The sequence below is a fragment of the Palaemon carinicauda genome, chromosome 3 (assembly GCF_036898095.1).
Source record: "Palaemon carinicauda isolate YSFRI2023 chromosome 3, ASM3689809v2, whole genome shotgun sequence".
NCBI classification, from domain to species: domain Eukaryota; kingdom Metazoa; phylum Arthropoda; class Malacostraca; order Decapoda; family Palaemonidae; genus Palaemon; species Palaemon carinicauda.
The window spans coordinates 55,003,487-55,020,461 of NC_090727.1; the positions used below are offsets into that span (position 1 = coordinate 55,003,487).

At 36.4% G+C, this 16,975-nt stretch overlaps 1 protein-coding gene across 1 annotated transcript in view; it reads left to right on the forward strand.

The window, feature by feature from the left end:
• The first annotated feature begins 16,795 nt into the window (after positions 1–16,795).
• LOC137638292 (uncharacterized) overlaps positions 16,796–16,975 on the forward strand; it is a 213,021-nt gene continuing 212,841 nt past the window's right edge. The window contains exon 1 of the mRNA XM_068370361.1: positions 16,796–16,923. The gene's annotated coding sequence lies outside the window, so the exon portion shown is untranslated. The remainder of the gene's footprint in view (positions 16,924–16,975) is intronic.

Consider the following 16,975-nt stretch of genomic DNA (forward strand, 5'->3'; position numbering starts at 1 on the left):
GTCACTGTGTCCATCAGGTAGCTTCTTTTATTTTACATTTCCCATTATACCATTCAGGAGACGATAAAACTTGTTTATGTCTGTTGCTGTTTCGAGGATCTTTCTCTTATAGTATTCACTTTTTTTTTCCTTCTTAGTAGGTAGTTAGATTGACACTCAGTAGTTTTGTATTCTACCCAAGTACTTTTAGTTTTTAACCTATTCCAGTTTCTTTCTTAATGTCTTTTTCCCTCTTTTTTACCAAAGTCTCTCCATCAAAACAAAGATATTGGTCTTTTACGGTTATAGTCTTTTCCATCGGTGGTCATATGGTATCATATCCACTTTTACTCCTATTATTATAAGTGGTCGTAAGACAGTTAGTACACTTAGCTCCTAACAGATGTTGGTTATCATGATCACAAGGGATGTTGATAGCGTAATTTATTTTCTTTGTAACTTCTTCAATAAATACGGTAGGAGATATATGTAATGTATGACTAAAGTTTATTCTCTTTACTAATGTATGTTTCTGTAGAGGTAGACTATACTTAATAAGTTTGTGTACTGGGGAGATAGTACATTTCTCATAAAAAAGATACTAGTGTTTGTTCTAGGAGGTGTGTAAATTGTTACAAAGGATATCCTCTTGTTTTTTTTTGGTGTAAATTTTATTTCTATATATTCTAAGCTTGTTACACTAATTCTTTTTGACTTTTTGAGATTTGAGTAACTTTCATGAATAAAGAGTCCGACACCCACACCAGACCTACCTTTCTTGGTATGTGAGAGATGGCGAGTGTGGAGGGGCGTCATTTCCGTGATCTTTGCCTTGTCCAAGTTATTTAACCATGTTTCAGATAATGCTAGCATATCCAAATATTTCTCGTTTATCAATTCTCAAATTTGAACAGTCTTATTACCTACAGATTGTTTATTTACATAGCCACAGTTTATGACATCCCTGGTAACCATGATCAGTATTTTTTGCTAGCCTTTTCAATTTTCATCCCGAACGCATGAAACTTTTATTCTTATTCTTGAATCTCTCTGAAAATATTAGCACTTGTGTTTAGTATACGCAGTTAAAACAGGATTACTCCACACATAAATCTTAAAGTGTTGCAATCACAAACTAACCTGAACAATTGCTTTTCAATAGTTAAGTCATTTGACTTAGCCTTTTTGAGTTTCTTTGAATAATGCACAACTGGGTGCTTCACCCCATTCACTACTTGTAAGGGGACTCCACCTACGCCGACGTGATTAGCATCAAACTAAATTAGATTCCTTGCTAAAATAAGGTAACAATAATATTGGCTGGTGTAGCATAACAGCCTTTAATTTACTGAAAGATTCTACACACTCCTCATCATATACAAAACTTTGTCCCTCCTTGAAAAAATATAAGTTTTTGGAGCACTTATCATTGAAGAAAAGTTTGGCACAAATCTACAAAAATATGAAACAATACCCAGAAATCCCATGGCCTTCTTTTTAGTTGTTGGCAAGGAATAGTTAGTACTGGTTTCTGTATTTCCATTTTTTTAACAAATCATATGGAATAAGGTTTTAGATTTATTGGAAACACACAATCCTGTAAATAAAGATCCTGAGAACTTATAATTAATATAAAAGTATTTTTTTCTGGAAAGAGAAAATAACATTTGTACAGGTTATCCCTACTAAGGGGAAGAGGCGTACTGGGTATAGGGTGACATATACAGTACACCTAAATCAGGACCACTGCACATCTTTCCAGAAAACCATTGGTTAAATGAAATATTCAAAGGCAACCTATCATCTATTAAACCAAAAAATTAAATTTTGAAAGTAAAATGAATTCTTGAACACTAACCTGTATAACTAATTCAGCCTCTCATATCAGTGTTTGCTCAAAACAGTTATAACTAATTAGGTGACTAGTTATCTTACCTTCATTGATTGTGACCAACCAAAAAAAATGCAAAAACTTCCATTATGATTGAAATAATTAACTTAAGGAATTTCGACAAAGGATGAATCTAAAAGCACAATGCCCGTAGACCTTTTGAAACAAACTGTCGTCAAAATCTTTAGCCCTTTTCAGCTTTAAGTGTTTAACAGGTACCTGCTGATCAATTGGAAAATTGACAGTTGGTCACGTGGTCCTCTCTCCCTCCCCAACCAGTGGTGGGGGGTTGGTGTCTCTTTACCATCCCGGTAGCGAGACATTCTTTAGGAATATGTTGTCGTAAATTTGCTTATGATTTGGAGAGGTGGAAAGGGTCTTCCTTTAACTTATAGAGTTTAGTGTTTGATCATTTAATCCATATCAAAAAAATAATTTGTCTCCTTATCCTGTATAACTTTATTAAGCCGATTACCAGCATTTATCCTGGATTGGAGAACATAAACATGGATATTAACAGGTGATTTAATTAAGTAATCTTTAAAGATCACATATACACCTGGGAGGACCTCAATACTTACCTAGACTGATATAAGACCTTTCCAAGCATTGCAATGAACTGAAGCATTATCAGTCAAGTCATGGCTGGGTCAGTATTGACCACCAGCTGACTAACTTCCATATTCTAAACTAAGTTCTTAACTTTGTATCAATAACTTGCATACGTTTGTTAAGCCCATTAGTCTATCCATATGTCTCTGAAGTAAAGTAAGTGTAGGCTCCAGAGGGGTATCACTACCTAACTTCATCTTATGCATTTATACATCCTTCTTACACAAGGTTTTCATTCACACAGAGTGAGCCCTTGTACATAATCCATCTCGTTCATGGTATTCATGCTTCCTTACATACACTAAGTATTCAGGGTAAGAGTCCCAGTAGATGTCAACAACCACTTTTTCCAGCTGCGATAACTTTCACGAGAGATTTTACGTTATCATACAATTCCACACACTTGAGGTTTTGGGGAGCAAAAATTTCATTCCCTTTCAATGATGCAGCGTTCAAGACTAACTTCAATGAAGAGATTTCCAATAAGAAGGGGACGAGGAATAATAGCTTAGACTGGGTACCTTTTCCTTTCTTGAAAGCACTGTCTGATAAATATTGAGGAGAGGCCTTTGTGTATGTAAGGACCATGTCCCTTCCTTTTGTGCCTACAGTAGCAGAGGTGGCTTTATCTCTTCCAGTCTTTAAACACCTAACCAAGAGTCATCCTGAACACTGAGACTAATGCTGACTTATGAGCTTTAACGGTGGACAATGAAAACTCATTCTCCTACCATAGATAAAGTAGGAAATCTGAAATCTTCAGAACTGTTGGTCTAAATGACTTGCCATGGTTCTTCTCACGCCAACCTCTATAAACTACCCATTTATACTGGTAGTTCCAATTGGTAGTGTGTCTTCGGCCTTGGTGAGCTGTCCAGCCACTGCTGAAGACCCTCCCTTCGATCTAGAGAGACGCTTGACACCCTCCAGGCAATTAGATGTAACGAAGATCCATGAAGATGGAACCTGTGGAACTGTGGTTGGCGTAAGAGGTCATATCTGACAGGCAACCTCCTAGGAATGTCTATGGAGGCTCTAGTAGTCTTACAAAGTATTCCTTCAAAGGCCAGAACGGGATTCTCAGGGTTATTTTGCACCTTTGCGATGAGTGAAATTATTTAGAAACTGGTCCATAATCACTAAAGGTGGAAAGGCATCAGTCTGTAGGTTCCTTCAACCTCGAAGCATAGCGTTGACCACTGCAGATTAAGGATTTTTCTGAGGGTCGAAATATGGCGGAACACATATACCATCCCTCCTTTACTCCCCAACCTTTGACCTAGCCAGCCAAATCTTGATGTCCATTTGTGCAGTTATGCTACTACCACTCTCAACTAAGGGCTGCTTAAAAGAAATTTGGGAATGGTTGTCAGTGGCCAACTAAATATATTCTTAGGTCATCACCTGTAGCATGGCCTCCCCCGTCAATATTTATTTCTTTCTAGATGACACAGATATGGGAGCTCCAGTTTAGGTAGACACGGGTGATTGCCATTCTCTTCTTGCATGACCATTCTCCAAGACACGACGTAGTCCAGATTAGTCTACCGACTACCACCTGGTAGCTGGTAATAGATCAACGAAGCACACTAATGGTTATGGAACCGTAAGTTTATCATTTAAAAATGCAAACTATATTCGGAAACTTTTCGTTGCTGACTGCACGTTGCCAAACTTCGTTACGGATTTCCTGTCGCATTTCCACCTCCTAGTCGATGTATCTCATTGATGGTTTGTCAACGAGGTTTCGTACTTCTCGCCACCTCTCCAACCAGCTGCCTCCACCCTTGTTCTCCACATCAGTGCACCCACAGATGTTTACCACCCCCCTCCTCCCATTATCAAACAACAATGGTTCCCGTGAAACACGATAATTATCACCATGACAAGTCGACGTGCCTAACATTATTCGCCAGATCTGCACATTTTGGCACTGAATAGTCTGGCTGCCGCTAAACAGAAGTTGGACGAAATGGAAGAAATGGCCATTTACCAAAAAGGCCTCAAGCCCACAGCCTTCAATCTTGTATATCGTCGTCAAGTACGATTTCTCTTTGTGCTTTAGAGGAGATTACAGGTGCCTTCACAGCCACACAGAGCAGGACCACTACCCACTCCTAAAAACTGTCGACGTGACCTTCTACTTGAACAGAGATAAGGCTTTCTCCACGCTCTAACTCTTGGAAGGAGATTATCCGGTGCCCTTGAATGCAAAAGACATCCAATGAAAGCCATTACCATTCCCATTCTTACAAAAACTTTCAATTACTCTGGCTTTGGCCTACGTAATGAAGGGGCCACTTTTTACTGTATCATGGATGGCATCTTAGATGACCTCCCTTCCAGTTTATATTACTGGGACAACATACTTGTGTTCACTTCCTCCAAAGTAGGACACATCGCTCATCTATGCATTGTGCTCATCTGCTTATTCGTTCGTCAAAGTAGTGCAGGAATTCTTACGCATGATGAAAATTTATCACCGTTTTCGACCAGCCATCACTCTTGTCCCTTCGTCACCTCTGGTCTTACTTTTCCCGTACCACATGCTCCTCTCCTCTCTACCAATGCCAGCAACATCGCTATTTGTGTAGTCTTCAAGCAGATGGTCAACGGCTCGCTCCACCCATTGACCTTCTTCAGTTGGAAACTGTCCAAGGTGTAATCTGGCTACTCAATCTCCAATCATGAATTTATGGCGCTGCACCTATCTGTACATCACTTTCGACACTTTCAGGAAGGTACGCCCTTTTTCATTCACACAGACCACCGGCCTCTGGTGCATGCCTTCACTCGACAGTCAGACGCCTGGTCTGCCTGTCAACTCTGAGATCTCTCCGCCGATGCTGAATACAATTCTACCCTTCAGCACGTCCCTAGGAAAATGAAACCTATTGCCGATTTCGTATCCAGAAACGCAGTGGCTACCATTCAACTAGGTTGAATTACAGTGCCTTAGCAGGAGCCTAATGAAATATCCTGAATACCAATCATGTAGAATATCCTGCACATCACTCCATTGGAAGGATGTCCTTTTCGACGACTCCAACGCCCCCTACTCTGTGACGTAATTACTGGTTTAGTCTGAACAAAGATATGGCAGTAATTTAGTCATCTCGAAGAATTTTAAAGGTTATAGAGGCTGTCTGAGCAAAAACAAAACCAGGATACCTTCTTCCATGGGCTGACAGGTGTTTGATTTCATTCATGACCATTCACATCCCTTGCTCCGTTGTACTGCGCAGCTGCTGTAGACATATCTCATATGACATGACATTCCTAATGATGCTAACCCTCATAAGTGCATCGACACACAGATTCAGGAGTGGGCACCTTTTTTTTCAACCTCAATGCCACTTTGCCCTCATTCATTTTGAAGTTGTAGGTCTCCTAACCACATCAAAACTACATTATTACCTTTTTACCATCATTGACCGCTTTACTTGTTGTCCTGAGGCCAATCCTATGGAAACTGCAATGTCCACCTCATGTATACTGCCCTTACTATTAGGGTGTATAGCAAAATTTATTACCACTGAGAATCTTACTTCTGAAAGGGGTATCACTTTATCCTTTCAATTGTGGACATCATTAGTGAATTACCTAGATACCATTCTGCATCAGACATTCCCCTATAACCCAGCATTTGACGGAATGGTTGAACGTTTTTCCTGTACCCTCAAAGCAGCTTTTATGTCCAGCTGCAAGGGCTCTAACTGGTTCACCCAGTTTCCCTTGGTCATCCTGGGGCTAAGGATTACACCTAAAGACGCTTTGAATGTCTCAGCTGCTTAAATGGTGTATAATGACCGTTGGTCGTCACTGCCGATTTTTTTCTATCTGCAACCTTTTCCGACAATCTCCAGCTCCCACTTCACGTCATGAGAAATCCTGTTGCCAGACTTACAAGCTATTAGCTAGGCAACACATATCGACAGATCTGGAATTGCCAAAGCACATTTTCCTGCGCAACAACACTAGTCTGCCACCGTTTACGCCTTCTTACACAACCCTTTCCTAGTTATCCGCGGTATGCCAAAAGCATTACTCCTCAACATATGTGGTAAAGCAGAACAAGGCATCCACTTTCAAATATATGTTTTTTTTTTAGGTGGGAGCTAATTACTGCATGCGTTCCACTTTAACGGTATTTCTGTTTTTTTTTTATTGTTGTTATCACTCTCCCCTCGCACTGATAACTTTTTTCAGCTTATAATGTACTTGTATCAATCGGTTTTTAGTTTTTTGACCTTCTGAAACTATTGTTATAAAAGCTTGCTGTGTGATGAAATAAATTAAGTTGCAATTATGCTGTCACGCAAATACCAACTAATTGGTGCATCCACACACCTTGACATTTGACATATAGGGAAACAAATACATATGTCCAATGCCTTATTCTTTTAGCATCTGGTCCAACTCCAATCCAAAAAAATTAGGAAAATTATCATATTATCATATTATCTTTTTCTTGATGCAGTATTACTTTTTTTTTTATCCTTGATAGCTACTACATACAGTAATGATATACACAATTTATAGATGAAAGTGGTCCCTTATTAGAAGTAACATGCTCAGTGATATTAGATTTTGCTATCCACTCTAAGAGTACGGTGGATATACATGATTTGGGCAGTGAAGTTTGCATTGGGATGTTGTCTGACTTCTGAGTGGAGTGATCAATGATGATTAACAATCAACAATATCCTTGTGATGTGAACAGGGGACCTACTACATCAACATGAAAGTGGGAAAAAAGATGGTGGGGTTGAGGGAATGTGACAATTCTTGTATCCGTGTCAAGATGTGCTCATGAAGTTTGTTATAAAGTATGCCAAGGAGTATCATCCTAGGTAATGTCGTACAAAATTAACTGTGTTTTTTAGTAGCTGTGCAATAGATGGGCACGATGGATGTAAAAGGGCATGAATGAAATCAAACACTCGATAGCGCATGAAGTAGTTTTACATATTTGTGGTCTATCAGTACTAACGTCACAGAGCATGGAAACATTTGAGTGGTCGAGGATAACATCTTCCCAGTGAAGGGATTTGCAGTATGTCCTACATGCTTGGTACGCTGCTTCATTTTGGTAGGTTTCAGCCAGGGTATTATAATCCAATCACAGGTTAATGATTGCCAATGAATTCCTTAGTAAGGCCTTGGCTACCAGACAGAAGGCGTACCTTCTAAGAAGTGGCAGAAGTGATACATTTCCACTAATTCTTGGTTAAATGTGGAGTACCTAGATTTCGTCTTACACAGTTTTCTACTGAAAAAGGCCAAGGGGTGGGACAAACCGTTGGCCATCTGCTCGAGTATTGCTCTAACCACAATGTCGCCTCCATCAATGGAGAGAAAGAGAGAGTTATATAGCATCGGAAAACTGGGAAAAGCCATATTTTATAGAGCATTGTTTTGACATCTCTTTAAGGGAGGCATAGAGCACTCCAGGATTTGCGACGATAGCTGCCAGGAAAGTATGATAATTGTTGATTTATTGCAGTGCTTTGATGTTCGAGGGGATGTTATAAATCACTGCTACTGTTCCTGGGATGGGGTGAACTCCTTCAGGATTGATGCTATGCCATAAGAACGGTACTTCGTTGGCATCAAAAGTACAATTGTCGTACTCGACTACATGGCCATTCTGTTGTAGGCTTTGGAGCACAACCTGCAGGTGAGGTAGGTGTTTCTCTTTGGAGGAGGAAAACACAAAAATGTCATCCATGTAACACACTGAATGTAAGGTCGCCTAAGAGGCCATCCATGAGGCATTGAAAATTAGCCCCAGCATTACGAGGGCCTTAAAAACATAATTTCTGGTGTATGTACCTGAGGAGATGGTGATGGTAGTCTTATGTGTTCATGGACATTGGATAAATCCCCTTCATGAGGTCGGGCATGGAGGAAACCTTTGCTTTCTGCAATTAGGAGGTAACGGAGCCAAAGTTTTGTAGGGGGCAGTTATCCCATTCTGTCTGCATGTTCATATACGTGTAATCTACACACTGATGCAGGAAGCCATAATTGTGAAGAACGAAAAGATAACCATGAACTTGAAGCCTTATGGCAAATGCCCACCTCTTTCATTTCAGCGAATAGTTCTTAGTGACTGCTTGATTTACACATTTTATTTGACAAGGGATTTTTTCTATATATAGGAAGGCAAAGAGGGTATTGCCAGTAAATTTATTTTTTATATACGTATGAAAATGCTTTGATTAGGCAAAAAATGATGGCCCCGTTGTGTTGATATGGTGATAAATACCATGTTGGGAGGAAAAGGTCGGTGTTTAGTGAAGTTCATGACTTTACACTTCTTGGTACGATATGACGGAGTAAGCATAGACATCTGTGGGTGTGCTGATGTGGAGAGTAATTCGGTATATCATGAGTTGAAGAGGTGTCGACGAATAAGAGACTGTGCTGACTAACCGTTAGTGAGCAACCTCATTCAGGAGGTGTTATTGGCTAAAGAGATCAGCACCAAGGACTGGCAATGTGACGGTTTTTTTTCGGAACAATATGATAAGAGTTCTAGTTTTTCCCTACTAGTTGTGTTAAATACCCATTAATACCAAGAAAGCTGTATGCCTTGGTTCAGTTCTGAGTAAGGGGTGAGATAAAACTCAGGACTATTCCAACTCTGGTAAGTCCTACATTAGATTTGGTTTTAATGTTAAGATCAGTGGAGAGACATGTCCAGAATCAATAGCAACTCAGAGTAGCCATTTATGGTGGCTAAGGATAGGCTCTCCTCATTACATATTTGGTGATGCAGCAATAGAGATATTCCGATTTCATATTTTTTCTCATATGATGAGGAAATTATTGAAAATACGCAAACATTTTATATGTACTTTATTGAGGCAAATTCCGCCAGTGAATATTAACTTTTTTCACTTTGCTGTTATAACATATAATTGTTATCATATTGTCCTTATCTAGTATAATAGTTTTGGTATGCAAAAATGTATATACCTGTAGCATAAGTGTCTGTATAAGAATATTCTAAACATATCTGCTAGCTCATATAGTTGGGCTTTGACTCATTTTCCTCCTCCACTTGTATTTCATTTTTCTTTGTGTTTGAAACTTTTACCTTGCAGATGGATGTATTTCCAGTTATCTTTTTGTTCTTGGAAGGACTTTTTGTTATTATTTAACATTAAGCTACATGAAGAGGTATTTATTGTGAATAAGTAACACTATGCTGAAGAACGTTGGGCACATATATAATGATATCAAAACCAACACATTTAGTTATCTTTGCATTGGATATTGTGGTATAGGAACGTGACTCTTTACCAGGCATATAATCTGTGCGAAACTTTGGGAAATATGGGAGACGCTTTGACTTTCGATGTGAAACCAAATCAAAAGCTGTAAGTTCATCCTCAAAGATATATCGATAAAACTGTCCGTCTTTTACTCCTACTCACCAATATCTTGCCATTCAGATTTTATTGTGTAACAGCCAACATTTTCACTCACTGGAAATTAGAGTTCAGATGTTGTGAATCAAGGCATTCATTGATTGTGAGTGGGGTAGTTCACGGAGCTAGTGTGTTGACTGCCTCCTCCTCTTACTCCTCCTCCAAGGCCACGAGTCGCCTTACTAATCCTTATTCGCTGAAAGCCACATCACTTCCTATAACTAGAAAAAGGACAACAATCTAATTCTATGGATCTGATATTATAAGCTTGATGGAAACTGATACAGAAAAGCTATAAAGGATAGAAAATGAGCCATAAAGTAAAACATTAGGTGTATAATTATTAAAGTAGAGCTGATATTATATCAAGGAGGGATGTAGGGACATCTATAAGAAACAGGGTGATAGATGGAAAGATGCAGTACATAAAGAGTGCACTGAATGTGAAAAAAAGAGATACAGAAAACAATAACCCTGGACATACAAAAAAAATAAAATAAAAATTATAGAAACAAAAGTGTCAAAAACAATTAAACATGGATGTAAGACAAATAAGAAGAGTGATGAAAAAAGGATTAAAATCAGAAACCCTAAAGTGTTATACTAAAAAAAAAGAAAAAAATTATTAGAAATTAAAATACCCATAGAAATATACTAGGAGGGGAAAAGAGAAATAAAGACATAAATTTATTCAATATATTTGCATTGTTATAACAAGAATAGATTCGTTAAAAATAAACACTACAAATGGTCCCGAAAGGGAAAGTGTGAGTTGAAATTTCTTGTGACAATAAGGAAGAGGATTTGAACAATTTCTTTAAAAATTTAGGAAATTAATTACTTATGCTACAACCACCTTACAATAAGACTCAAAGAAATGATTATGATATCTTCTTTTGCGTGATAGAAATATAGAAAAGAAAGTAAAATATATTAGGTAGAGTAACCCTAAGGTATTGTAAGACAAAACATAAAATAAAATTCTAAATGCATTACAAGGGGCAGCATTGCAAAGATTATGCTTCCTAGGACGCTAAACCTTAACCTGGACTTTTATTTCTCTGTCAATCATTAGGAAAGCTAAGAAAAGTGAATTTTATAAGTAAATATGTTGCCAAAATAGTGAAAAGAGAGGTGGTGAAATACAAAGGCCATAAATCTGATAAAAGAATTTAAAGAGACGTAAATAGAATATGTTGTGATATGCTAACTCGCATTTTTGCACCCAGGAATAAATAATGACCACCAATAAAATAAAACTTACTGGTTGTAATAGTAATAACAATCAACTATTGGGAAAAAAAAATTATTGTATAGATTGAAATAGGTATAATTTATAAAGGATTCAACCAACAGACCGTGCTCATGATAGAAAGCATCCGATAACTCGCATCTTTCTTATCTAGATACTGTCAAACTGCCTTTTCGATTTTGCATGAGGCCTATTTAGATATATTCCTGTGGAATAAAAAAAATTATTTCAAGTTGATAAAACTAGTAAACCTAATTATATTCAATTTCAAATGAGGAATTGAATTTTCAAGAAGGTTAACTAGAATGTTCGTAAGAAAATACTTTTGTTTCACGCAATGAAATTCTATTTTAAAATATGTTTTTTTTTTTTTTTAACAGAAAAAGGCCCCATAATTTTGATATATCACTTTCCAGACATTCAATATCACAGTAGCAAAAATAACATTTAGAGAACGCATAAACATATTTATATATATATATATATATATATATATATATATATATATATATATATATATATATATATATATATATATATATATATATATATTATCTATCTATATATATATATATATATATATATATATATATATATATATATATATATATATATCTTTCATCCCCTCTTATGGGGTATATTTTAGATGTTGAAGAAATTTATGCCGTTGCTCAATTGAGTATCCTAACTCAAATGATAGTTTTGAAGTATTTTTCTAGGAAACCCTAAAATTCCTTTTTTTTTTTTTTTTTAAGCCAAAATCTTCAGCCTCCTTATATCAGGCCCCTATTGAGCCAGTGGTAGAATGACAGAATTACGCTCTGGTACCCAGATTTCCCGGTATGTTTGCCAACTGCCTTCCACAAAGAATTGTAAAAGGATCATCCTAATCCTTGATTGATATTTGTAACTAAAGGAAGTTACTGGATTCCTTTAACCTGAAACCCTCACTACCAAAAGGAAGTATTTTGTATTGGTGTCATCTTACAAATACAGCAAAGGCTTAGATTTTGCAGTAATAAATCATGAACCTTTCAGCAGATGTGGCACAAGAGGTCTCAAACTGTACTCTGTGGAGGATTTTCAGAAGATTATTCCTAGCCCCTAAGTTTATAGGGTGTAGGAGACAACTTAGTCTTATTTTTTTCCCCGTCACAAAGTTTAAATTTCTCACAAAGTATTTGATTGGAACACCCACGACTGTTTTGATGGTGATAGAGAAAAAAATATTTCTTATTTCTGTCATAAATAAGAGTCATTTCCATAGTTCTTGCTTTTCTTCTCGTGATTTTCCAAACTTGAAACTCTACACTAACTCATTTCCTTAATCATCTGTGTCCTTGAGATTATGTTCCTCACCATAATCATCCTTTTTATGATATATAAATCTTCCAAGTCAGCCTTTACATTTTTGAGAGTGAAGTGAGGTGAATTCTCTTGCTTGTCTAAACTCTTCAAGTCCATGTCTTCATCTGTACCCTTTTTCCAACTTGGAAATCCCACATTCACTCCTCCAAATCTTGTAACCTATTCAATTACTCAAAACTATGTCAATCTTTAATTCTAACTATATTTCCACCCTCTTTGTGACACAATTTTAAGATCACCCTTCTTCAACTTGGCACTGCCCTTTTTTCATCTGCATAGCGCAAACCAAACCTGATGTATCTTATGATTTTCCAGTCTCTGTATCATTCAAGGTGCAGCTTTACTATTTCTTACTGCTAAAATACTGCTTCTTGCTTCATAGTCAAATATGTCACCAAAGTATCACATGCCCTACCTTCATGATTTCCATCCCCTCTCTCACATTAACATGGCCATTTTGGGCTTTTATGTTTTTTACATTTTTGCTTTTGAAATACATTACAGACATGAAAAGAATATAACCAATTGTGGACATTTGGTATCTAGTTTTAAGCTATGTCACACTACCTACTAAGTCATAATACACACAGTATAATCCTACTTAAATATAAACCTTAGTACTTTAGTCTGAATATGGAAATCTGCCGTTGTAATCAATACTATGTTACCTGTAGCCCCGTTTTCATTAACCAGATATTACAGTCCCCAATCGTCTGTTTCATTTTTGTTATTCTGTTAGATATATTGGTTGGTAGATCAATGTGTGCAGGGGATATTGATAAAGAAGTGAGGTTTAGGAGTTTATTCTTGATAACTGTTACTGGTGACAATTGTCTGAGCAATCTGCTAATACCCACATTCTTTCATCTGTTTGACCGAATAAAATTATTTCATTTAACTTTATTTTTAAAACCTCCAATGCATCATATATTGATCAATGGTACTAAATCAATACCTCAGATGGACAAACATGGTAATATTAAACAATTTTAGTTGAATTTGAATTTTGAAAACATAGCCTACACACATTTCCTTGATTTTCATGTCTTCATTTGATAATTTTACAAAAATGTTAATTAGAAGCTTTAGAGAGATGTTGTCACTTTGCTCCAGTTACAAAAAAAAAAAAAATGTTGACCCTGATGATTGTCAGTGAAGAAAATTTTGTGTTTTTATCAAGAATTTCCCGACTCGCTTGAATTTCTGTACTAAGCTGTTTGACTGACATAATTGTTATTTAATTAGCTGGTAAGGTTTATTTAACAAATAAGCCAGATAAATTTCATATAATGACAATAGCTTCGGAAATTAAAAGTGAGGAGTGGGAGGGGGAATGTCTCGTCCCTAAGGTGCTCAAAACCTTACAAAAGGTATCGATCATAAACTGCTGTATGCTGATGGAACATTGCAGGTGTATGTTAATAACTCGCTTTGCTATAATTAACAAAATAAATCAATAAATCCTTTAGAATAAGACTCATTGAACAATAACATACAAAGTCTCATTCAGACAAGTCAATAAATTAAGAAATAAATAATTATTGAAGCCTTAGAAATAAAATGAATGAAGAAAGAAATAAAATTAAAGACAGAAATAAGGTCTTGAAGTTGCCAGAACTGCAATCGTTATGTAACAAAGTTATTCATGAAGTACAGAATGAACTTTTTCAGTAAGAGAAAGGACACTCTTCAACTACTGTACTCACTTAGAGTAATTAGGTGGTAGCCATGAAACAAAATATCTTTTGGCCATGAACAAATCTGTTATAGTTATTGCAAAATGACCGACAGTCAGCAATATCAAGTAATCATTATGAAAGTTTGGAAGGCGTTCTTGCCATCCTACATAAATAAGTGTCAGTTAATTCTGCACGGTCAGAAGGAAGTTAGCATAGCACAAACTCACAACTTTACTCTACTATACATCCAATTGTTTTAGAAAAAGCTCTGAAAGATGTTTATGGGTATAATTTTTCTTTCAAATACTGTATGATGAATGGGAAGGCATCCTTTTTAAGGTCCTTTGGCGTATTTTCGTTGAAAATTCTACTGTAAAAATATTGATTTCTTCCCATATACATTGATGCTTTGACTACCACATAAAAACTTGGCTGCAGTGAAAAAAAAAAACTCAATTGAGAGTCAGGAGACAGCTTACTATCAGAACTTAATATTAACCATTAATGAAATGTCTGAACAGCTCATTACTAGTTCATATGCCACGGTTGCTGGGAATATATGCTAACACTTATGACAATGTATAATATGTTAAACAAGGAAAAGGAGAATGTGCTTGAGGAATGTGGTTGTAATATACAGCCTAAATGAAATATTTGCATATTCTTGATAATATCCCCTTTGCTGAAAGACTGCGACTTTTGAACCTCAATCTCTTTGCATTACACAATATGTTACCATAATTGGCAGCTACAGTTCATGATTTTTATTGAGGAGGACATTTCTTTATTTTGCGTAAATGTCAGAAATTCGTTCTGTGCTGCCATTTTGGTTTACAAAACGTTTACAAAACTGTTCACTGTAGCCAAAGAATCTTCCAAGAAGGAGAATAAAAAGAGTCCTAACAAAGGCTTCAATGCTGAACAAATTTATATATTCATAATTTAACGAAATAAACTGCTATATAATAAGAAGATATCCAAGTGTTTTAAGCAAGTGTGATGCCATAATATTTTAAAGCAAGTGTTGATGCCAACTATCTTATTGTCTTAATGAAATCACTTTTGTTGTTCACAGACAAATAATTGTAATTAATTATGACCCTGATGTCTCTGTTCTTAGCAACCACGTTTTGTCATCATAGTCGGTAAACCAAATAATGTACTTAAAGATGCTCCATTTGTAGTCTGCACATAGCACACACAGATTGTCTTTTAAATTTTCATTCCTCTGTGCCTTGATTGGATGTGATACATCATCACTCTTATTCAATGAAGGCGAAGCAGTTTTTATGAAAAGGTAAAGTGAGTTTCAGCAGTGTGCAAAGGTCTTCTGCTAGACTGATGCAACAAATGAATGAATCCTAACATCTAGGGAGGATACTCTAGTTATATCTTAACTCATTTTGTTGCCTTCAAATAGCATGGAAGCTTCATTTCAATATTTAGCCTCCAACATTAGCTGCTGCAGAGTTCCACTGGCTACATTTTCCATAAACAATAAAAGGATGGTGCTGTTATAATTGTCTACAACTGGTGGACGGTTCTAAAGTGCCATGAAATTGCAAATACTGGTAGGCTATCACAACACATAACCTTCACAAGTTGAACCAGTGTAACCACAAAATGGCTTGAATATATCAATGTATACATGAAATTAACAGATGTGTAAGGGCTTAGAAAAACGTATAGTGATTTGTGGTACATCCTGAGAGGATTCTGATCAGTCCATATTTTAGGATGAGAAATTCTATATACTCAGGTTTTATGCATAAAAAAAATTGTCTTTAAATGCATCAATGTCATTTATAGATAACATATTACAAAAGAAATGTGAGAAAATAAGGATACAGTAGTCTTCAAAAGTGTAAAAAAAAAATTCATATTATTTTAGTTATTTTGTTTTATTTCTTCTTACCCTTCTGAAGGTCTCCTAATGCAGTAAAATGATGTTTCCCTCTTAATCTCAGAAGACATTTATTAAAACCTTCTTTGTCTTAAAAATTATTCGAAACTCTGTCTTCATTCAAAGTCTATAATGATTTTTTACCTAACCAACAAATCAAGATTTTTATTTTCTGCTTCGTTTCACCAAAGAAGAAGTTGCAAGGAAATAACACTCGTTATCTGCGGCTTTGGCTGAGAAAGCTCTTATCTTGATGCCACTCCTCCTCACTCCCACCCCCACCACTCACCCTTATCAACGATCCCTCAGCCCAGGTGGCAATATACCCGCGGTTGGAGATAAAAATAGTGGTTAGAGCAAAGCTCACTCGTCTCTTCAATAAGGCACAAAGTTAACAATACGAAAACAGGTAATATTAGATAATCTTTCTCACAATGTTTTAGTCAAAGCGATACTGTTTAAGGCAAAAGTAAATTGAGAATTACAAATAAAAGTTGCATTCATTACTAGGCCGAGTGATAAGGGCGTCTGATTACCTTATCAGGCGGGAGAGATAAAGTCCGTGGTAGAGAGGATGTTGCGTTTAGTATCAAAAGCTTGTTCGTTTGAAGTTGTTTGGACTCACTTTTCATTTCAGAAGCTGAAAGGACATTTAAATAAAACCGATGGATCAGTAGATAAACGTGAGAATAAACAGAATATATTGGACGGAGAAAAAAAATCAACAGGAATAAAAGAACATTAAGTGAAGTGTATAAGAGCTTGAAGATAACACTTGGACATCAAAGGTCGATTGAGAGGTGAGTTCAATACTTAAAATTCATTTTTATTAGATATATCATAACTTGGAAA